The 21,729-nt window shown below is 45.0% G+C and overlaps 2 non-coding genes across 2 annotated transcripts; both read left to right on the forward strand.

Annotated features, from left to right (window-relative positions):
- Positions 1–7,021: 7,021 nt before the first annotated feature.
- Positions 7,022–7,092, forward strand: TRNAG-GCC (transfer RNA glycine (anticodon GCC)). The gene has a single exon. It is a non-coding gene; the product is annotated as a tRNA-Gly (tRNA).
- Positions 7,093–15,556: 8,464 nt separating this feature from the next.
- On the forward strand, positions 15,557–15,627 carry TRNAG-GCC (transfer RNA glycine (anticodon GCC)). The gene has a single exon. It is a non-coding gene; the product is annotated as a tRNA-Gly (tRNA).
- Positions 15,628–21,729: the final 6,102 nt, after the last annotated feature.

A 21,729-nucleotide genomic window follows, 5' to 3' on the forward strand; every position in this document is an offset into this window, starting at 1 on the left:
ATATATATATATATATATATATATATGGTGGGGTGATATTCAATGGATCCGGTGGAAAATGCAGTATAAAAAGAGGTCGACAAACGTGCGAAAAAACACAAGTTTTACTAACGTTTCGGCAGGTGGGCCTGCCTTCGTCGGAGTGAATGGTTACACATGGCACACAGGGCACATATATAAGCCGCTTCTTTGCGTATCACACGGCTAAGTCATTATCAGTAGTATAGGAAACAAGATTATATATCAACAAAGGTACGTGCCTATAGTGTATATACAGCTGAAAACGCGTATCATTATACAATAGTGAATTGGCACGTATTAGATACCCTACAACTTGTGTGGAATGAAACAGGTCAGCAAAATGACAAACTGCGCACGCAGTAGCTCACTTGGTCATACGTTCTGCGGGATAAACACAGCCTAAAAACATTCAGTAAGCCTTTAAAAAAGAAAAAGAAGTTTAGAGAGATAAACAAAATCACAAAGCAGGCAGAGCAAAATGAATGCGAGTAAATGGTGAAGCGACAAAGGCCACCTACATTATGTAGGTAATATTTGACAATAGGCCAACATCGTGCGAAGAATATACACTTTTCAGTAAAACAACAAAAAAAAGCGATTAACTAAGGCAATATGCAAGTAAGCGTACCCGGGCTCTCGTTCATGCCGGCAGATAGTGTTTTGAATTTATGAATTAAAAAATGACTCTTTTACTTCGCGTTCATGGTGTGATTTAAAACCCGATTACAGTATTGTAGCTATCATGTTACTGAATGAATGACCTGCCTCGGTGACATGCCTTGAAATCGGTAAGTTAGGAAGGGCATGCACATGAGCTTTATGATTATTGAAACGGTATCGAAAAGCAGTTTGAGTATGACCTATGTATTGTACATGACAGATTGAGCATTCTAGCAAATATACGACATTTGCAGTATCACAAGCAAAACTGCCCTTAATTTTGAACTTGAAGTTCGTCGCAGTACTGGCTGCCAGTGTTGTTGTCGTCATGTGTGCACACACTTTACAGCGGGGCTTTTTACAAGGACGGCAACCAAGCGCCTGGTCGTTATTGCTCTGTCTGGTTTTAGAGGAAGTTAATAAATCTCGCAAATTTCTGCCTCGTCTGTACACAACACGTAGTGGTTCTGGAAACGCTTTTGCAAGGCGTTCGCTCTGCATAAGTATGTTGTGGTGTTTACGGAAAATTGATGCTACGTTAGGTGCCGATGCGTTATGGGTTAAAACCAGGTTAACCTGTGAATGACTTTTAGGATTTTTCTTGGGGATGCAGAGTGCTGTACGGTCTTGTGCGTCGGCACGCCTTACTGCGTCATCGACTAACTTGGGCGGATATTTCTGTTTAAGAAGTGCAGTGCGTAGCTGGTTACAGTTATTATCAAAGTCAGATTGCTCAGAGCAAATTCTCTTAAAGCGTAAGGCCTGGCTGTAAGGTATGCTGGATTTGCAGTGCCTTTTGTGGCCGCTTTGAAAGTGTAAATACCTCTGTCTATCAGTCGGCTTGCGGTACAGTTTAGTGCTCAATTTTGCATTATCGAGACAAACGGTTACATCGAGAAAGTTAATGGTCTCTGGTGAATATGTGTGCGAAAAGGATATGGAAGGGTGAGCATTATTAAAGTCCGAAATAAAAGACAAAAGTTCCTCCTCTCCATGTGGCCAAATCATGAAAATGTCGTCAATGAATCTTTTATAATAAAAAGGTTTTAGCGAACGACCCAACAAGAATTTGTTCTCAAGGGATCCCATAAATATATTTGCATAGCTTGGCCCGATCTTAGTACCCATAGACGTACCACTTACTTGAACATAATGCACTGCATTGAATTCAAAGTTGTTGTACTGAAGAATCATTTCAAGCAGTATAGCTATAGTCGAGCTATCAATGGACTTGTCGAGAGCGGAGTGATCGTAAGCCTCAACCACGGACCTTATACCATCCAAGTGCGGTATCCTTGTGTAGAGAGACGCAACATCGAGAGTTACAAGAAGAGCGTTGTTAGGTATAATAAGGTTGGCAATATCAGAAAGGAAGTCGTTAGTATCTCGCAGAAATGACTCGAACGTAGGGGGTATCTGGTTTATCAGGCTATCTACGTAACGCGACAAGTTTCCACCGGATCCATTGAATATCACCCCACCATATTTTCCTGCTATGGATATCCGGAAGACAACGTCGAAATGCACCACCTGGAAGTATCCCAAGTTCGGAATAACCACGGCTATCTTGGGTGATTCACAGACAAAGTACCTGTTGCAATACTTCGACCCCCTGCTACAAGGAACACCGGCGTTCATAACGCAGTCGGGCGCTTTGGTCAGGGATGTTCCTTCACTGCTTGACCTAGATCCTTCGTGGACAAGAACTCTGGTTCTACACGTCGGGAGCAACGACTTGGCAAAAAGAAGTGCTCAAGCAACCTTTCGTTGTTATCGCAACCTTCTACACCTAATCCGTGAAGAGCGACCCGAAATAGGCCGTCTGTACGCCACGCTTGTCTTGCCAAGGGCCACGAATCAACGTCGCAGAAATAATAACCAAGTATTTGTCCATCGTTTCAACCGCGAAGCAAGCCATTTCAACAGCCTATTACGAAGTTTCTGCGAACGCTCTAGGGATTTGTCTTTTCTGGACCACATGTTCGAATGGCTGCCACCTGGACGAGTACTGGCAGCCGATGGACTGCACGTGAGCTTTGAGGGCGTCGCGCTGATGGCAAGTCACATACGCCAGCTTTGCTTCGACTCCCCAAGTGAAGCAACTTCAAATGGTTGGGGCGATGCTGTATCTTCGACCCAGCACCTTCGGGGGCTTACCCCACAAAGAAGCCACCGGACTACGCCAGAAACCGCCAAGACCCTCAAAAGGCAACCTGGGGCTATCCGGCCGACCAAAAGTATCCAGGGTCATGCAAGTTCTTCTCGCAACGAACCCACCTTGAAGGAGCCACGCTGCAATGCCATGCTCGCCGAATCAACGCCTACAGCGTCCGCCAACCAGCGGTCATCGGATCATCCTTGTGTGCCCCGAAACGAGAAATGCTACTCCTGCTCTGCCCAGAGGAATTCCGCACCAGGAACATCAGCCAGCTTGGCTCCACAAGACCCACGAAAGACGGCAGTTTCCCTTACGGGCACCAGGTACCCACTTCGACGCAAATATTCAGACGTTTTAAAAAGAAAACCGAATAATTGACTGCAGCACTCATTGTCGGATAGTATCCTGAGTTCAAAGTGTTCTAAGCAGTTTCAAATAATTAGGAAGTCTGTCGAGAAACGTGTCCGTTACGAGCTACATGTGTCTACTCTAGAAGCATAATTAGCGGCTTCCATTCCGCCTAGAGGTTTAAGTCTCTGTCTACAGCCAGCAACATCAAAGCTATCGAAGTGCAACGCGAGGAAGTGGTTTGACACCTTAAAGAACGCCTCACTTGAGCTAGTACACATTGTATTAAACCATTATCGATCTTTCGTGAAATCGCTGATAAACAGGGAGCGCCAACTACTCGATCAGTTTAGCCTTTCTCCAGAGGAATCATCGTCCCTAAGAGCATATGAGCAAAAGAAACCTTCCAAGCTTAACGCACAGAAACGCAAAAAATTGCTCAGAGATGGTGTAAAACTTCGAAACTCAACGCCTCCATCTTCGGCCAAGGAAAGAACATGTAAACCTGCACCCGACAACATTATTAATATTTCAACTGCTATCTTATCTAAAGAAGAACTCAGTCTTTTATCCCGTGGTTTAAGCTTCTGTCTAGCAAGTGGTAACTATAATGAATTTCAGTTATACAAAGATTTAGACAACTTCGCACGAAATATTATACGCGAATATTTCTTCCATCAGCCGACTCCCGCCGACGATCCAACCGCTTTACCCTCGGCTAAACGTTGGACACCGGGGTCACAACGTGACAAACACTTGGACATATTTATTAAAGCAGTGCAGCGAGATATCATTCAAGCTTATAATGAACCCCAGTCTTTTCGTCGAAACCTATCGACCCTAGAAAGAAAAGCTATAGCAAACCTTGGCAAACGCACCGACATCACAATAAAACCTGCGGACAAAGGAGGTGCCATCGTTGTCATGGACACGACCAAATATATTGCTGAAGCGAACAGTCAGCTTGATGATAGGTCGTTTCATAAGCGACTCGAGGCCGATCCGACTGAGGATTATAAAGCGATATTAGACGGCACAATAAGAAAACTAATAAAGGTGAAAAAACTAAATGATAGGGCAGCTTCTCTAATCCCTCTTAGTCGGGCAGCTGGTAGGTTCTATTTGTTGCCGAAAATCCATAAACACAACAATCCTGGTCGCCCAATTGTTTCCGGCATAGGTACCGTGACAGAAAACTTGTCGTGTTACGTAGATAGCCTGATAAACCAGATACCCCCTACGTTCGAGTCATTTCTGCGAGATACTAACGACTTCCTTTCTGATATTGCCAACCTTATTATACCTAACAACGCTCTTCTTGTAACTCTCGATGTTGCGTCTCTCTACACAAGCATACCGCACTTGGATGGTATAAGGTCCGTGGTTGAGGCTTACGATCACTCCGCTCTCGACAAGTCCATTGATAGCTCGACTATAGCTATACTGCTTGAAATGCTTCTTCAGTACAACAACTTTGAATTCAATGGAGTGCATTATGTTCAAGTAAGTGGTACGTCTATGGGTACTAAGATCGGGCCAAGCTATGCAAATATATTTATGGGATCCCTTGAGAACAAATTCTTGTTGGGTCGTTCGCTAAAACCTTTTTATTATAAAAGATTTATTGACGACATTTTCATGATTTGGCCACATGGAGAGGAGGAACTTTTGTCTTTTATTTCGGACTTTAATAATGCTCACCCTTCCATATCCTTTTCGCACACATATTCACCAGAGACCATTAACTTTCTCGATGTAACCGTTTGTCTCGATAATGCAAAATTGAGCACTAAACTGTACCGCAAGCCGACTGATAGACAGAGGTATTTACACTTTCAAAGCGGCCACAAAAGGCACTGCAAATCCAGCATACCTTACAGCCAGGCCTTACGCTTTAAGAGAATTTGCTCTGAGCAATCTGACTTTGATAATAACTGTAACCAGCTACGCACTGCACTTCTTAAACAGAAATATCCGCCCAAGTTAGTCGATGACGCAGTAAGGCGTGCCGACGCACAAGACCGTACAGCACTCTGCATCCCCAAGAAAAATCCTAAAAGTCATTCACAGGTTAACCTGGTTTTAACCCATAACGCATCGGCACCTAACGTAGCATCAATTTTCCGTAAACACCACAACATACTTATGCAGAGCGAACGCCTTGCAAAAGCGTTTCCAGAACCACTACGAGTTGTGTACAGACGAGGCAGAAATTTGCGAGATTTATTAACTTCCTCTAAAACCAGACAGAGCAATAACGACCAGGCGCTTGGTTGCCGTCCTTCTAAAAAGCCCCGCTGTAAAGTGTGTGCACACATGACGACAACAACACTGGCAGCCAGTACTGCGACGAACTTCAAGTTCAAAATTAAGGGCAGTTTTACTTGTGATACTGCAAATGTCGTATATTTGCTAGAATGCTCAATCTGTCATGTACAATACATAGGTCATACTCAAACTGCTTTTCGATACCGTTTCAATAATCATAAAGCTCATGTGCATGCCCTTCCTAACTTACCGATTTCAAGGCATGTCACCGAGGCAGGTCATTCATTCAGTAACATGATAGCTACAATACTGTAATCGGGTTTTAAATCACACCATGAACGCGAAGTAAAAGAGTCATTTTTAATTCATAAATTCAAAACACTATCTGCCGGCATGAACGAGAGCCCGGGTACGCTTACTTGCATATTGCCTTAGTTAATCGCTTTTTTTGTTGTTTTACTGAAAAGTGTATATTCTTCGCACGATGTTGGCCTATTGTCAAATATTACCTACATAATGTAGGTGGCCTTTGTCGCTTCACCATTTACTCGCATTCATTTTGCTCTGCCTGCTTTGTGATTTTGTTTATCTCTCTAAACTTCTTTTTCTTTTTTAAAGGCTTACTGAATGTTTTTAGGCTGTGTTTATCCCGCAGAACGTATGACCAAGTGGCGTGCGCAGTTTGTCATTTTGCTGACCTGTTTCATTCCACACAAGTTGTAGGGTATCTAATACGTGCCAATTCACTATTGTATAATGATACGCGTTTTCAGCTGTATATACACTATAGGCAGGTACCTTTGTTGATATATAATCTTGTTTCCTATACTACTGATAATGACTTAGCCGTGTGATACGCAAAGAAGCGGCTTATATATGTGCCCTGTGTGCCATGTGTAACCATTCACTCCGACGAAGGCAGGCCCACCTGCCGAAACGTTAGTAAAACTTGTGTTTTTTCGCACGTTTGTCGACCTCTTTTTATACTATATATATATATATATATATATGTATATATATATATATATATATATATATATATATATATATATATATATATATATATATATATATATATATATATATATATATATATATATATATACTTTAGCTAAAGTAGCCCCGCCGTGGTGGTCTAGTGGCTAAGGTACTCGGCTGCTGACCCGCAGGTCGCGGGTTCGATTCCCGGCTGCGGCGGCTGCATTTCCGATGGAGGCGGAAATGTTGTAGGCCCGTGTGCTCAGATTTGGGTGCACGTTAAAGAACCCCAGGTGGTCGAAATTTCCGGAGCCCTCCCCTACGGCGTCTCTCATAATCATATGGTGGTTTTGGGACGTTAAACCCCACAAATCAATCAATCAATTTAGCTAAAGTAAATTAACAGTAACTCTATCATTTACAGTTGTGCAGCACTGTGGTGGTGGGAGCAAGAACTAGCCTTCTCACCAGTGCAAAAGAGCATTCGGCAGGCCGCACCTCTTTTTTTAAATTTAGCGGCCAGTTGAGCAACGTACATTCAGTAGGCCACTGAGCAGTGATGGAGGTTACTCGCTGACCTTCCTGTCGGCGTCGGTGGTTCAGTGGTAGAATACTCGCCTGCCACGCGGGTGGCCCGGGTTCGATTCCCGGCCGACGCAAATTTTATTTTTTTTGTTTTTTTTTCAAGGCATTTAGTGAGACATTTTATGAAAATCACCATTCAGCCCTAATTCGTGAGTGATTTCAGAATTGTGAAGAACATCATAAAGTATTGCAAGCGAAGCAAGAACTGTACCGATATCTCTCTCTACCTTTCGAGCATTTAAAAACGTGATAATTATTCCATAATGGTTTTCTAAAGTGACTCACGTTATGACAGTCTCAACTTGAATCTATTGCATAGTGTTTATAGATATCATAATTGTGATTATTTCTACTGGAGCTGTTGAGTGATCGCGCCCATTTACGAGCTCAGTCAGCTAGATCGAGCCCTGCTTCACACTAAAAAGCCATTCTGGCGGCTAAGTCATCTTCAGGAGCTGTGAAACAGTATCACGGCTTTAGCCTACGAACGTGCACAACTTCGCAGTTAAAACGTCGCATGTCAGAAGGTGATGTGAGAGGCTCAATGAGGTAATTGACCGGGGAACTCTTTTAGAGAATGCCGTAAGGCCCAGCTTACTTTGGAAGAAGTTTGAACGAGAGTCCTGGTGTGCGATGCGGCACTGACAGCCACACATGTGTACCCAGCAGAAAAGCGGGAGTCGAGTTGTGGGTATCATGGATTGCTTTGTGCTGGTTCTGGTCGACTCATGGGGTAAAGCGGCGGGCCAGCTGGTGACATTCTTCTGCGTGTCTATTCAGGTTCGAGATAGACAGACAGGCTTTTGGTGACGGCCGGACGATAGAGTAGAATCGTGTCCATCATGTGCAAACGGTGGCTGCCGTAAGGGAGGTAAAATTGCAAACACCCGACTGTGGCTTGCATCACGGTATTAGAGGCAAAGGTTAGGAACAGAAGAACCAGGTCCCACTTAGAGTGATCAGTTGTGATGTACGTATAGCGAGCACGTCACCAAGAGTTCGATTAAAGAGCTCTGTAGTGCCGTTGGTCTGCGGATGGTAAGTGGTGCATGTGCGATAATTATTAACGCATTAGGCAAGCAAATATTCAACCAACTCGGATAAGAAGGCAGGGCCACGGTGGCTGAGGAGTCCTTGAGGACATCCGTGACGCAGCACAAAACCATGCAGTATGAAAGTGGTGACCTCTAGTGTTGTATCAGTCTGGAGAGCAGCAGTCTCGGCATAACGTGTCAAGTAGTCTGGTGCCCCTATTATCCACCTGTTTCCGTCAGGAGTCGAGAAAATCGACCCATAAATTTCCATACCGACATAATCCAGGGGTTGAGACAGGCATGGCAACGGTTCTAGTTGCCCAGCTATGATGTATGGAGGAGACTTGCGGTGGTAACATTCATGGCAAGAGTGGAGGAAGTTGCGAACGAAGGTATACATGACATGCCAGTAGTATCAGTGTCGAATTCTTTTATTAGTTTTGAAGAGTTCTGCATGGCCACACTGCAAGTCAGTGTAGAAAAAGGAGCATATCTGTGACCTCAAGGCTCTCGGTACGACGAGCAACCATGTGCGCCCCTCTGCAGCATAGCTGCCATGATACAGCAGCTTGTCACGAATCGGAAAATGGGTAACTTGGCGCCGGAGCGTTCGCGATGGCGGGACTGCATAGGTAACCAAGAGAAGGCCGAGAAGAGATGCCGTCCAGGTATCATTGCGTACTTCAGCCGTAATATTGTCAAGCACAAGAAAGGACAACACGCACTTTTGCGCTGGGTCATCCGTTGGTTTCAGGGCGACGGAGGTGAGTGGAAAAGCGCGCCAGCATCGGAATGTCTCTGCCCTGAACGATAAACTACGCGTATGCCATACTCCTGCATTTTGAAGGCTCAGCGAGCAAGGTGGCCAGATGGGTCTTTCAACGTGGAAAGCCAACACAGTGCATGGTGGTCGGTGATGACGTCAAAGGAACGACCATATAAACACTGTCAAAACTTCCCAAGCACCCACACAGTGGCCAAAGACTCCTTCTCTGGAACGCTGTAGTTGCTTTCAGCCTTGGTGAGTGTGCGGCTCGCGTATGGTAGGTATTCTCTGTAGCCAGGTTGACCATATGCGAGCACAGCCCCAAGGCCTACGCCACTTGCGTCAGTGGGGACCTTAGTGTGCTTGAAGGCAAAATTGCCGATGAATGAGTGGCGTCATGAGGAGATGTTGCAACGTGATGAAAGCCTCGACGTATGCTGGTGACCATGATGGCATATCTTGAGCGCCACCAAGGAGTTGCATTAGAGGTCATGTAATTGACGGGATGTTTCAAATGAACAGCCAGAAATATGAACATAAGCGGCACGTAACAGGTCTCGGGCATCGCGCTTATTGTGAAAAGTCTGATTATTTTACGCACTCATGGACAAAGCTAATACAACAAAAACCAGGCCTTTTTTTTTTATCTCGTGAGCAAGCATGCGGCTGTTTCTTTTCAAGAGCATTAGCTTGTGCTCGCCTGAACCGACGTCCCGGGCGTTCGTTTCGCTTGCTATCAACCACCATTTATACTATAGAGTTACTGTATATGCTATGCTTTTATGATGCCTAAAGGTAGCATATACAGGAACTGTATATTCTACCTGTAAAGACATGCGACTTTCATCGACCTAAAGAGCAGACTGGCTTCCGAAATGGCGCTGCAAGTTAGATGACCTTCATGTGATCGAAAGAAGAATTGAGAATTCTGTTGAATCAAGCGAATTGCTTCACGTGAACGAAAGGGTAATTGTTTCGAGGGGCTCGTTCCTTTATTAGACACAACTAATGAATCTAAGAGACCATATTAGGCTGAGGAAAATATAACGGCTGTTGATTTTGTCTTTAACTGCGGTGCAGTAATAACGACGTGAAAGTAGAATGAATTATGGTAAATGAAAAAAAAGAAACTCTTTCAGTTGGTGGCACCTGAACCCACAACCTTCGGATTACGCCTTCTATGTCCTACTGATTGACCTTAGAAAAGACAAAAGCAGCAAAAACTCGAAACAAGGATGAAGGAGAAGGCACGTTCAATCAGCTTTTAATCGAATTAGATTAGATTTTATTTTTTATATTATTCTCTTCTTGAAAGCCTCCTCATGAAGGCATTGTCACAGACATATCTGTTCTGCTGTGTGGAAATTACTAACCAAATCAAGGTGGGTTTGATCGCATATCTTTCCATAAGCAAAATTCATTTTAGTGTAATCATTTTAAATCGTATTAGATTTACAGTTATTATGTGATCCCTTCAATCTAATTACTCCTTTTTTGGCCAGTACCCCCGCGTGGGTGTTATAAATGCATTTAAGTCATCATTGTCATCATCATTACCATCATCAGTCAGATGTCGTCACCAGGCATCATTGACGCTTAATATTCATAAAATAGCGTGAAAGCACAAAACGAACTCTCAGAAAAGCACAGTACCGGCGCTAATAGCAATAATAAACAACATATATATGCTGCTCCGAACATGCTGCCACGAAAATGACATCGAAAAAACACTTTGTTTTGTGTTTTCGAGCTAGGTCATGTATGATTCAAAAGAGTTGATTGTTGGTGAGTTGGGCTTTTACATAGGAAGCATCATGAGAGCGCAACTAAACACGACACACGACGAGAAACAGATGATGGCAGGTGTGCCTCACGATGATTTCTATGTCAAAGACCAACTATAGCCCAAGGACCATAGATGTATCTCCCGATAGGGGTGGGAGGGGGGGGGGGCTACGGTGGTGCCAGCTCTCCCATTGAGAAAAGTAAGGGGGTATGAGTCCCCCCACTTTAGGCAGTGGCGATTCTCGGCTGGCCACTGAGTAACGAAACAAGGTGAAATTTTTATTCTGCGGATCAGTCACTAAATTATACATAATGAGATTTCGTTACATTCTCTAAAACTTCTGCTGAGGTTTTCTCCGTGTCTCACCACCATGCACTGTAGGCTTTCTGCATTGCGGGCCGCTTATGCAACACCTTCACGCCTTACGCTCAAATTTCGCCGAGGAAGCTATACTGCTCAGCAGAGGCTTTAGAACGTCAGACCGCTCTGTCACGCCTTCATTGTGGTTTGCCTGACAAAACTTACGTCGTAAGTGACACAGGTGCAGGCGGGAATCATAAATGAAGTGTTTTATGGACCAATCGCGCAATCTTGCCATCTAAATACATTACCTTTCTCAGAAAACTAACTTAATCGCGACTGCTTTGCCATCCGGCGTGAGTCGACGAAGACGTACAAATACGTGCTTCAGTGGGGTTGAGTCGGGAGAGGTAAAAATGGCGTGCACTTTACAGGGTCCGATCTACTAGCCTCGCCTAACTTAGTTTGCATGATAGCTTGAAAAAATCATGGTGCCTTGCAACAGTGCTATAAGTAAGACTCGAGGACAGAGGGATGCCTATAGCTGTGAGGCTTGTCCCGCAGCTAGATCGACTTGAGCAGGGTGACGGCTATAGAGTCTGCAGTTTTCTGGAATAAGGAGACTGCCCACTGGCTTTCGTTTGTTTCTAATGATGTTTATTTCTCCCTTTCCGCAAATACTTCATAGAGACCTGTACATGCGCGTAGAAGGCTCGACATTGTTATAAACCTAAAAATTAATAAATTAACAAGAATCTAAGTAAAAAACTGCTTTAAAAGCCACCGCAATACTGATCGATGGAAGTTATTATGGAAGTTATTATTATGCTCCAAAGGAGACACTGTCCGGCAATGCCGAAAAAACTTCACCACAGTAATGCACCTGTTTAATGTGCACACGTAATTTAACTCAACAAGTTTTCGCAGATTTGTGAAGTTGCGTTGTACGCACGCAGGTGATTTTACAGAACACGAACTTTTCTTGCCATACCGGAGAATCATCTTAGTGAGGTGGTCCGCAAAAAATAAAAGCAAAGTAGATAGTAACGTGGACACAGCGCAGATTGTTAACTCGGAATTTATAGGAAAAAAACTAAAATATAATAGAGTGTTAAGATGAATTCAAGCGCGTTAGAAATTCATGATCAAACAAAGATGTCGGGGACACACTATAGAGAAGTCCAAATCTGTGCTAAGTAACGTGACCGAGGGTTGCACCAAAAGCTGTATAAAAATTCAGCAAGATTGGCACACTATGCAGTCACATTAGCCGTGAACACAGGGAAACTTGAAGAGTGGAGCCAGAGAATCATGTTGTTGTGAATGTGGAACAATGTAGTTTGGTCTGCACTGCTGACAGTTGCATTAAACTCTGCAAACATTACAAATCGCTTGTTGCACATATGAAGTTCACATTCTCCAAGGCACACTGGTGAGATGTACAAAAACAAGTCATCTTTTTCTTCACACCTTTCTTGATGTCACGGGAATGGCGCATGCATCGATTCAGACACAGCTTTCCAAATGACTTAGCGCAACCAAGACGCGCGGATGGTTAATGGCGATGACCAGTTCACGACTAATGTAGAGGACGATGTGCTTGTAGACTCAGGCGGCACTGTGAGTGAGCTTTCCCAATGTACCATCCAACGTGAGAGAAACAAAATTACTAGCATTGAACCGCGATCTGTTTAATGATATGCTTCCTGCTTTAAGGTATACTGGTTGCGAGAAATGCAAGTATACTGGCTGTCAGTGCATAGACCTTAGAAGCTTCAAATTCAACCTTTAGTGCTAGAAAGGTTAGAAGCTTAATTCTACACCGATTTGACAGTATCTTATTTAAAGTGAAGGCAATTAAAGAAAAAATCCATGTATGCAGAAAGGTATAGTCTTAATGAAGAGCAAGAGGGTGCCTTTGTAGGTACACCGTATCTAACGATATTGTGGTACATCTGCACAGCTAAGCACAAGCCTCTTCTTTTTAGGTCAGTTGCCACTATCAATCCCAGAAGGGGCACGAAAGTTGAGTGGACACGTGGGAAACAACACAGCCTGAACCCGAAAGTGGCTTCATTGATTAGCACCCACAAAGACTACGACTTTTGACCGAATTTTAACCATCCATGCCGGCCGACTCGCTCAGTTTCTCTGATTGATGCCTGCATCTGGGTCGCTTGGTATAGTGAGGGGATATGCCACAAATGTGCCAAAACAGCCGTAAGGTGTTTTTTTTTTTGTTCCGTCTTGTTTGTCGTGGACCAAATGCTTCGCCCCACATGGCACAAATATCTCGTTCTCCAAGATCCGCACGTTCGCAAGTGCCTGAACTTTTATGGTCTCCTTCAATAAACATGCTTGTATTTCACTTTAGTATGTACTGAATTAACGATTTTCCGAGAGAGCATACACGCCATATAAAAAAGAAAGTTCAGATGCAAAAAAAAGTCCTTTTGAGATTTCCTATTCTTGCACTACAAACATTTTCAATTTGCATAACATATAACATTACGGAATATTAGGAAACTGACGTTGCTGCATGTCAACAGAAATACAATTTTTAAAATTTCTCGTTACATAATAAAACAGAGAACTTATTGTATTGACAGAAACTTCCTGTACTAAACACAAATACCTTTTGAAATCCCACAAGATATCTGTACAGCAAATACAGAAGTGTAGTAATATCACTGAACTTCACTGTTAGTCAGAACAGCAAAGTTTATTTAAAGTAACAAAAGTTTTCTGCTACTTATAAAAAAACATTATGCAAAATCACAAACATTTTTGTTACTAATAACAGGAAAAATTAGTGAAATCACAAAATTTTTTTGTTACTGAGAACAAAAGTATTATGAAAAATTACTAAAAATTTCGGGATTAAAAACGAAGCGTAAACAAAAAAACTGAAATTTTCTGGTAGTCGGAACAGAAGAGCTGTGTAAAAATACCGAAAGCCTAAAAACAGAAAACAAAAGCAAACAGAAATTTTCTGGCAGGCCAGCTACCAGAAAATTTGTGTTTAAAGTTTTTTAGAAAAACCTCTTAACAGTGTATCCTGCGTACATGCTACCTGTCTTATTAAAAGGTAGATGACTTTTTCATGTTTCGCCTCCTCTTGCCATATCGATCTGCAAACAAGTATAACTAGACGAGTGCGAAAGCACAACACAAGAAGTTGTCAGTCATTTGCGGGCAGAAGTTGCTAAAAAATGAAGGGTAGTCAGCGGAACGACGTCGAAGTGTGGAAGAATTATCTGCACTGGACGAAGGCCCTGCCGGGGAAGAACACGTTAAAGGGCAAGAGTTTGTGAATCCATACCAACTAGCCCTGCTTATATATTGACTTTAAATCGATTAGAACTTGGATTTGTGTGCAGCACTATGTGCATTTCCGCGATTTCTTGCGTTCGTTTTTCACCTACGCTGTTATTTAAAGACGCAGGCACACGCGAACATACTTCCATTTGCAGTTTCAATGCGTAGTTCAACTGTTACAAGTCGTGATTGAATCTCACCCCTTTTAAAAAGGACCCCTATTAGTGCGATGCGAAGTAGTAATACCGCACATATATAGGCGGTATGCACTGAGCCTTCATCCGCAAGGAGGAAACACTAGCCACGCCCCACTTTGAAGGTCCGTTCGTACGCCCGTGCAGCTTTACGTGCTCCGACGTGCAGGAGGTATGACAGAGGTCACTGGGCATCCAAGTTGCAGTACGGATCCCGGACACAGCTCGTGCCGCGAGATTTTCGTGCGTGTGGCGAGCGCGTGGACCGGCAAAATGGCGACCTCGACGATAGCGAACCTCGCGGTTAACGTGTGCATACCCCCTAAAACGTGGCAGATAATTTATGTTAGATTGGTTTATTTTGATGAACAGAAAATAATCATGCATATCTACGAAAGCCCCCTGAATGACGCGGTAAACGCAGATAACAAAAGTTAGGCCACGCAAATGACTGCGTGAGGACATCAACGAACAGCAGTGAACCACTCTTGTTCCCAGCAGAAGTAAAAGAAAAAAACCCTAATTGTTAAATAAACTTTTATATTTCATTTGCCTATCTTTGGCGATGGAGCTCTGCCACACGCTTGTACGACTGTCTGTCTTCACAGCAGCCAAACCTATTCTTAACCCATACGGAGGTGACATCCATATATGTAGCAATAACCACAAAGACGATTCTACACTGCATGCTATCTGGCGTGTCAGCACATAAATAGCCGAATTGCAGTCGCAGACAAAGCGAGGCTGCTATACTGACGAACACACCCAGGCGGCTGGTTGCCTGTGCCAGTGCATTCCATTACGAGAATTAATGTGTATGCTATACCTTTATTAAGCACCTTTATTTCGGCTTTGGTAGCATTTACAGTATATACATTATATGCTGTATATGCTTGATAAAGGTAGCATATACAGTAAATATACAGTATATACTGTGAATGTTACCTAAAGTGAAGTAACAGTAAATCTATCATTGACCGTTGTGCCGCAATGTGGCGGTGAAAGCAAGAACTAGCATTCTCACCAGCGCAAAAGAGCGTCCGGCAGGCCCACCTCTTTTTTGTTTTAATACCAGTTGAACAACTTACATACAGTAGGCCACTGGGCAGTGATTGAAGCTACACGCATATACTTCCGTGTGCGTCGGTGGTTCAGTGGTAGAATACTCGCCTGCCACGCGGGTGGCCCGGGTTCGATTCCCGGCCGACGCAAATTTTAATTTTTGTTTTTTGAAGGCATATAGTGAGACATTTTATGAAAATCACCATTCAGCCCTAATTCGTGAGTGATTTCAGCATTGTGAAGAACATCATAAAGTATTGCAAGCGAAGCAAGTACTGTACCGATATCTCTCTCTACCTTTCGAGCATTTATAAACGTGATAATTATTCCATAATGGTTTCCTAGAGTGACTCACGTTATGACAGTCTCAACTTGAATCTATTGCATAGTGTCTATAGATATCATAATTGTGATTTATTCTACTGGAGCTGTTGAGTGATCGCTCCCATTTACGAGCTCAGTCAGCTAGATCGAGCCCTACTTCAGACTAAAAAGCCATTCTGGCGGCTAAGTCATCTTCAGGAGCTGTGAAACAGTATCACAGCTTTAGCCTACGAACGTGCACGACTTCGCAGTTAAAACGTCGCATGTCAGAAGGTGATGTGAGAGGCTCAATGAGGTAATTGACCGGGGAACTCTTTTAGAAAACGCCGTAAGGCCCAGCTTACTTTGCAAGAAGTTTGAACGAGAGTCCTGGTGTGCGATGCGGCACTGACAGGCACACATGTGTACCGAGCAGAAAAGCGGCAGTTGAGTTGTGGGTATCGTGGATTGCTTTCTGCTGGTTCTGGTCGACTCATGAGGTAAAGCGGTGGGCCAGCTGGTGACATTCTTCTGCGTGTCTATTGAGGTTCAAGATAGACAGGAGAATAGAATGGTGTCTATCGTGTGCGAATGGTGGCTGCCATAAAGGAGGTAAAATTCCGAAAACACGACTTTGGCTTGCATCATGGTATTAGAGGTAAAGGTTATGAACGGAAGAACCAGGTACCACTGAGAGTGATCAGTTGTGATGTACATAGCGAGCATGTCACCAAGAGTTCGATTAAACAGCTCTGTAGTTTCATTGGTCTGCGGATGGTAAGCGGTGTATGTGCAATAAACAATAGCGCATTAAGCAAGCCATTTTTCAACAACCTCGAATAAGAAGGTGGGTCCACGGTGGCTGAGGAGTTCTTGAGGACATCCGCGACGCAGCACAGAACGATGTAGTATGCAAGTGGCGACCTCTACTGTTGTATCAGTCTAGATAGCAGCAGTCTGGGAATAGCGTGTCAGGTAGTCTGCTTCTTCTATTATCCACCTGTTTCCGACAGGAGTCGAGGGAAGAGGCCCATAAATCTCCATACCGACAGGATCAAAAAGTCGGGACGGGCATGGCAACAGTTCTATCTGCCCAGCTTAGATGTGCGCAGGAGACTTGCGGTGCCAGCATTCAGTCAATGTAGAAAAAGGAGCAGATCTCTGAGCTCAAGGCTCACGGTACGACAAGCAACCATGTGCGTCCCTCTGCAGCATAGCTGCGATGATACAGCAGTTTGTCCCGAATCGGAAAATGGGTAACTTGGCGCCGGAGCGTTCGCGATGGCGGGACTGCATAAGTAACCGAGAGAAGGCCGAGAAGAGATGCCGTCCAGGGATCATTGCATACTTCAGCCGCAATATTGTCAAACATAAGAAAGGACAACGCGCACTTATGCGCCGGGTCATCCGTCGGTTTCAGGGCGGCGGAGGTGAGTGGGAAAGCGCGCCAGCGTCAGAATGCTTCCGCCCTGAACGATAAACCACGCGTAGGCCATACTCCTGGATTTTGAAGGCTCAGCGAGCAAGGTGGCTAGATGGGTCTTTTAACGTGGAAAGCCAACACAGTGCATGGTGGTCGGTGATGACGTGAAATAAACGACCATATAAACATTGTCAAAACTTCCCAAGCACCCACTTAGTGGCCAAAGACTCCTTCTCTGGAACGCTGTAGTTGCTTTCAGCCTTGGTGAGTGTGCGGCTCGCGTATGGTAGGTATTCTCTGTAGCCAGGTTAACTATGTGCGAGCACAGCCCCCAGGCCTACACCACTTGCGTATAAGTGGACCTTAGTGAGCTTCAGGGTAAAAGTGCGATGAATGAGTGGTGTCATGAGGAGACGTTCAACGTGATGAAAGCCTCGTCGTAGGCTGGCGACCACGATGACAAGTGTGTTGGGAAATCAGGGGCGAACGCCACGACGAACTCGAGTTACCATAGGCAGATCTTCCATTTAACGCAACACAGAAATTCTTCCATCATTATTTTGAACGTAACAGTCACGTTGCATAGTCCAAAAGACATGACGTTAAATTGATACAAGCCGTCTGGGATTGCAAAAGTGGTTTTGGGACAATCATCCTCGGTCATGGCCCTGACCAGTAGCCCGACCACAAGTGTAATGAGGAAAAGAATACATCACCCTGTAAACAGTCAAGAGCATTGTCAATGCGTGCAGTATATACATCCTTTAGAGTGAAATAGTTCAATGTACGAAAGCTGACACAGAAGCGGATGGACCCGGCTTTCTTTATGACGAGTGCCCTTGGAGAAGCCCACGGGCTGTGTGAAGGACGGATAGCGCCTCGGCAGAGCATAGTCGACATGCTCTGCAATAACCCGACGTTCTGTAGAGGACACGTGGTATGGCTGTTGCCGCAGCGGTGAGTGAGAGCTAGTGTCGATGTGGTGTTCAACTGTGTATGCATGGCCTAGTGATGTTTATGCATCGTCGAAAGAAGGACGGAAGTGCTGAAGCACGGTAAGAAGTTGCGATCGCTGCGAAGGCGTCAAATCTTCACCGATGAACGGGCTGAATACATCCGTATACACTGCGTCAGGCATGGAGAGGACATCCAGTTCATACACGGCTGTAGAAATTACCTCGTCGGGCAAAGAAATTATTCGTGCAGAGTCGACCAACTCGATGTTACCAAGGCACTCACGACGTAGCAATGACAGCGGTGTCGCAAGATGGTTGTAAATGTGCATTGTGCAAAACTAATTCAAGAGCATCAAAATGCAATGAATGGGCTCTTCGGGTAACTTTGAGATGGCCTAAGAAAGACTGCTTTTTTTCAGATATGGCAGTGCCAGGGGCTTTTATGCGAATGTCCAAGAGCGCGGTGCGATATGGGTGTCTTTCTGTACAATAAGATTAGCGGAAAACAGAGTCTAAGTCACCGAGGTAAAAGAATTGAACCTTCAACTCCAGTACAGTCAATAGTGGCATTGTGGCGTGAGAGAAAGTCTCATGCTAAGTTAATGTCATGGGAGCATGATGAAAGCAGAATAAGCTCTATCATGGGCACAATGTTTTGAATGGTCACACGTGCTGTGCACAATGTGGTCGGTTGAATGGGCTGAGAATTTGCACTTCGAAGCAACAATTCGAAAAGAGGTGTCACGACTTTACGAAATTAGCGACAAAATGTGGCTTCGATTACGGATACAGTGGCACCGGTATCGATAAGAGTGACTGCTGTGACATTTTCGCATATAAATGACACTTGTAGGTGAAGAACCAGGACTTGGGCAAACCGAAAGTTGCACAGTTCTTGCCTCACGTACGGCGTCGTCGAGTTTGCCTCGTTGGTAGATGAGGGTCGTCGACGCATCGGGGAAGGCGATCGACGACGAGCGGAAGGCGAGCGCGGATGTTCGAATCGAGGGAGGCGATAAGCGTGGTAGCGAGCTTCCAGTGAGGCGGACTGATTGCAAGGCGCGTTGGAGTCAAGTGAGAAGTACGGCACTCATTGGTTGTAATCGAAGGTCCCGGCGGCGGCAATACCTGGCGACGTGTCCGGGTTACCTAGAGGCGAAGCATGTAGCGTGATTGCCGAGCATGCGCCACGGGTTTACGGGGGTGGCGTTGGACCAGAAAACAGGTGGAGGAGTAGGAGGAGGAGGGCGCACAGGACGCTGTACAGATGATACTGGCCCTTGACAGGTTGGCATGGAAGCTGCTGCAGTATATGTAAGTGGGGCAACCACAAAAGTTTCCTCGCGGGCCACTGGGAGCCCCTCAGTTACCTATCCTAGCTTGTATGACGTCACGGATGGAAGACGGGGGACATGTGATAGGCTCTTGGGTAAAGGTCACCAGGGAGATGCCTTGCGACTTCTTCGCAGACAAAAACCTTAATATTCAATAAAATCGATACTTGGTGGGGGGCCGATGGTGGGGCTAGAGATGAGTGGTGTAACTCGCCTTGTCAGAGCTCACTGCTCGCGTATTCTATCATAGTCCTGGCACAAGCTAATAACGTCAGTGATTGTGGCAGAGTTCTTCACCAGCAACACCTGAAAGGCATCGTCATCAATCTCTTTCGTCATGTGTTTTACTTTATCAGTTTCAATGATGTCAGTCTTGACGCGTCTGCACGCGACTTCGATGTACTGGTGACCGACTCGAGCACGCGCTTACTTGCTTGACTAACATCGATTTACAATTAAATCACAAGAAATGCCAATTAGCCGTATTTCAGTTCACCATTTTAAGACACGTCGTGTCGAAGGACGGCATTCTCCCGTATCCTGATAAAGTGCGCGCAGTTTTTGAGTTTCATAAACCTACTGCCATAAAAAAAAATTCGCAGTTTCATTAGCCTATGTTCATATTTCTGGCTATTCATTCGAAACATCGCGTCAATTATATGACCTCTCATGCAACTCCTTGGTGGCGCTCAAGATATGCCATCGTGGTCGCCAGCCTACGAATAGCCTTTCACCACGTTGCAACGCCTCCTCAAGACGCCACTCATTCTTCGCCATTTTGATCCTCAAGCTCACTGAGGTCTACACTGATGCAAGTGGGGTAGGCCTGGGGGCTGTGATCGCTTAGAGTCAACCTTGCCAAACAGACCACTTAGCACGTTTTTTTGGACATTGTGTAGGTGCTTGGGAAATTTCGTCAATACTTATATGGTCGTTTCATTTTTGTCATCACCGAACACCATGCAGTCTGTTGTATTTTGACGTTGAAAGACCAATCTGGCCGTCTTGCTCACTGAGCCTTGAAAATCCAGGAGTATGGCATACGTGTGGTTTATCGTTCAGAGCGGAAGCATTCTGACGCTGGCGCGCTTTCCCACTCACCTCCGTCGCCCTGAAACCGACGGATGACCCGGCGCATAAGTGCGCGTTGTCCTTTCTTGTGTTTGACAATATTGCGGCTGAAGTACACAATGATCCCTGGACGGCATCTCTTCTCGGCCTGCTCTGGGTTACCTATGCAGTCTCGCCATCGCGAATGCTCCGGCGCCAAGTTACCCATTTTCCGATTCGTCACAAGCTGCTGTATCGTCGCAGCTATGCTACAGAGGGGCGCACATGGTTGCTGTCGTACCACAAGCCTTGAGCTCAGAGATCTGCTCCTCTTTCTACACTGACTTACAGTGTGGCCACGCAGAGTTCTTCAAAACGAATAAAAGAATTCGACACCGATACTACTGGCATGTCATGTATACCTTCGTTCGCAACTTTCAACACTCTTGCCATGAATGCTAGCACCACAAGTCTCCTGCGCACATGTTATCTGCATGGGCAGCTAGAACTGTTGCCATGCCCGTCCCGACTCTTTGATCCTGTCGGTATGTAGATTTATGGGCCTCTTCCCTCGACTCCTGTCGGAAACAGGTGGATAATAGAAGCAGCAGACTACTTGACACGCTATTCCCAGACTGCTGCTATCTAGACTGATACAACAGTAGAGGTCGCCACTTGCATACTACATCGTTCTGTGCTGCGTCGCGGATGTCCTTAAGAACTCCTCAGCCACCGTGGAGCCACCTTCTTATCCAAGGTTGTTGAAAAATTGCTTGCTTAATGCGCTATTGTTCATTGCACATGCACCGCTTACCATCCGCGGACCAATGAAACTACAGAGCTCATTAATCGAACTCTTGGTGACATGCTCGCTATGTACATCACAACTGATCACTCTAAGTGGGACCTGGTTCTTCCGTTCATAACCTTTACCTCTAATACCATGATGCAAGCCACAGTCGGGTTTTTCAATTTTACCTCCTTTATGGCAGCCACCATTCGCACATGATAGACACCATTCTACTCTATCGTCTGGCCGCCACCGAAAGCCTGTCTATCTTGAACCTCAATAGACACGCAGAAGAATGTCACCAGCTGGCCCACCGCTTTACCTCATGAGTCGACCAGAACCAGCAGAAAGCAATCCACGATGCCCACAACTCAACTGCCGCTTTTCTGCTCGGT

The sequence above is a fragment of the Rhipicephalus microplus genome, chromosome X (genome assembly GCF_043290135.1).
Source record: "Rhipicephalus microplus isolate Deutch F79 chromosome X, USDA_Rmic, whole genome shotgun sequence".
NCBI classification, from domain to species: domain Eukaryota; kingdom Metazoa; phylum Arthropoda; class Arachnida; order Ixodida; family Ixodidae; genus Rhipicephalus; species Rhipicephalus microplus.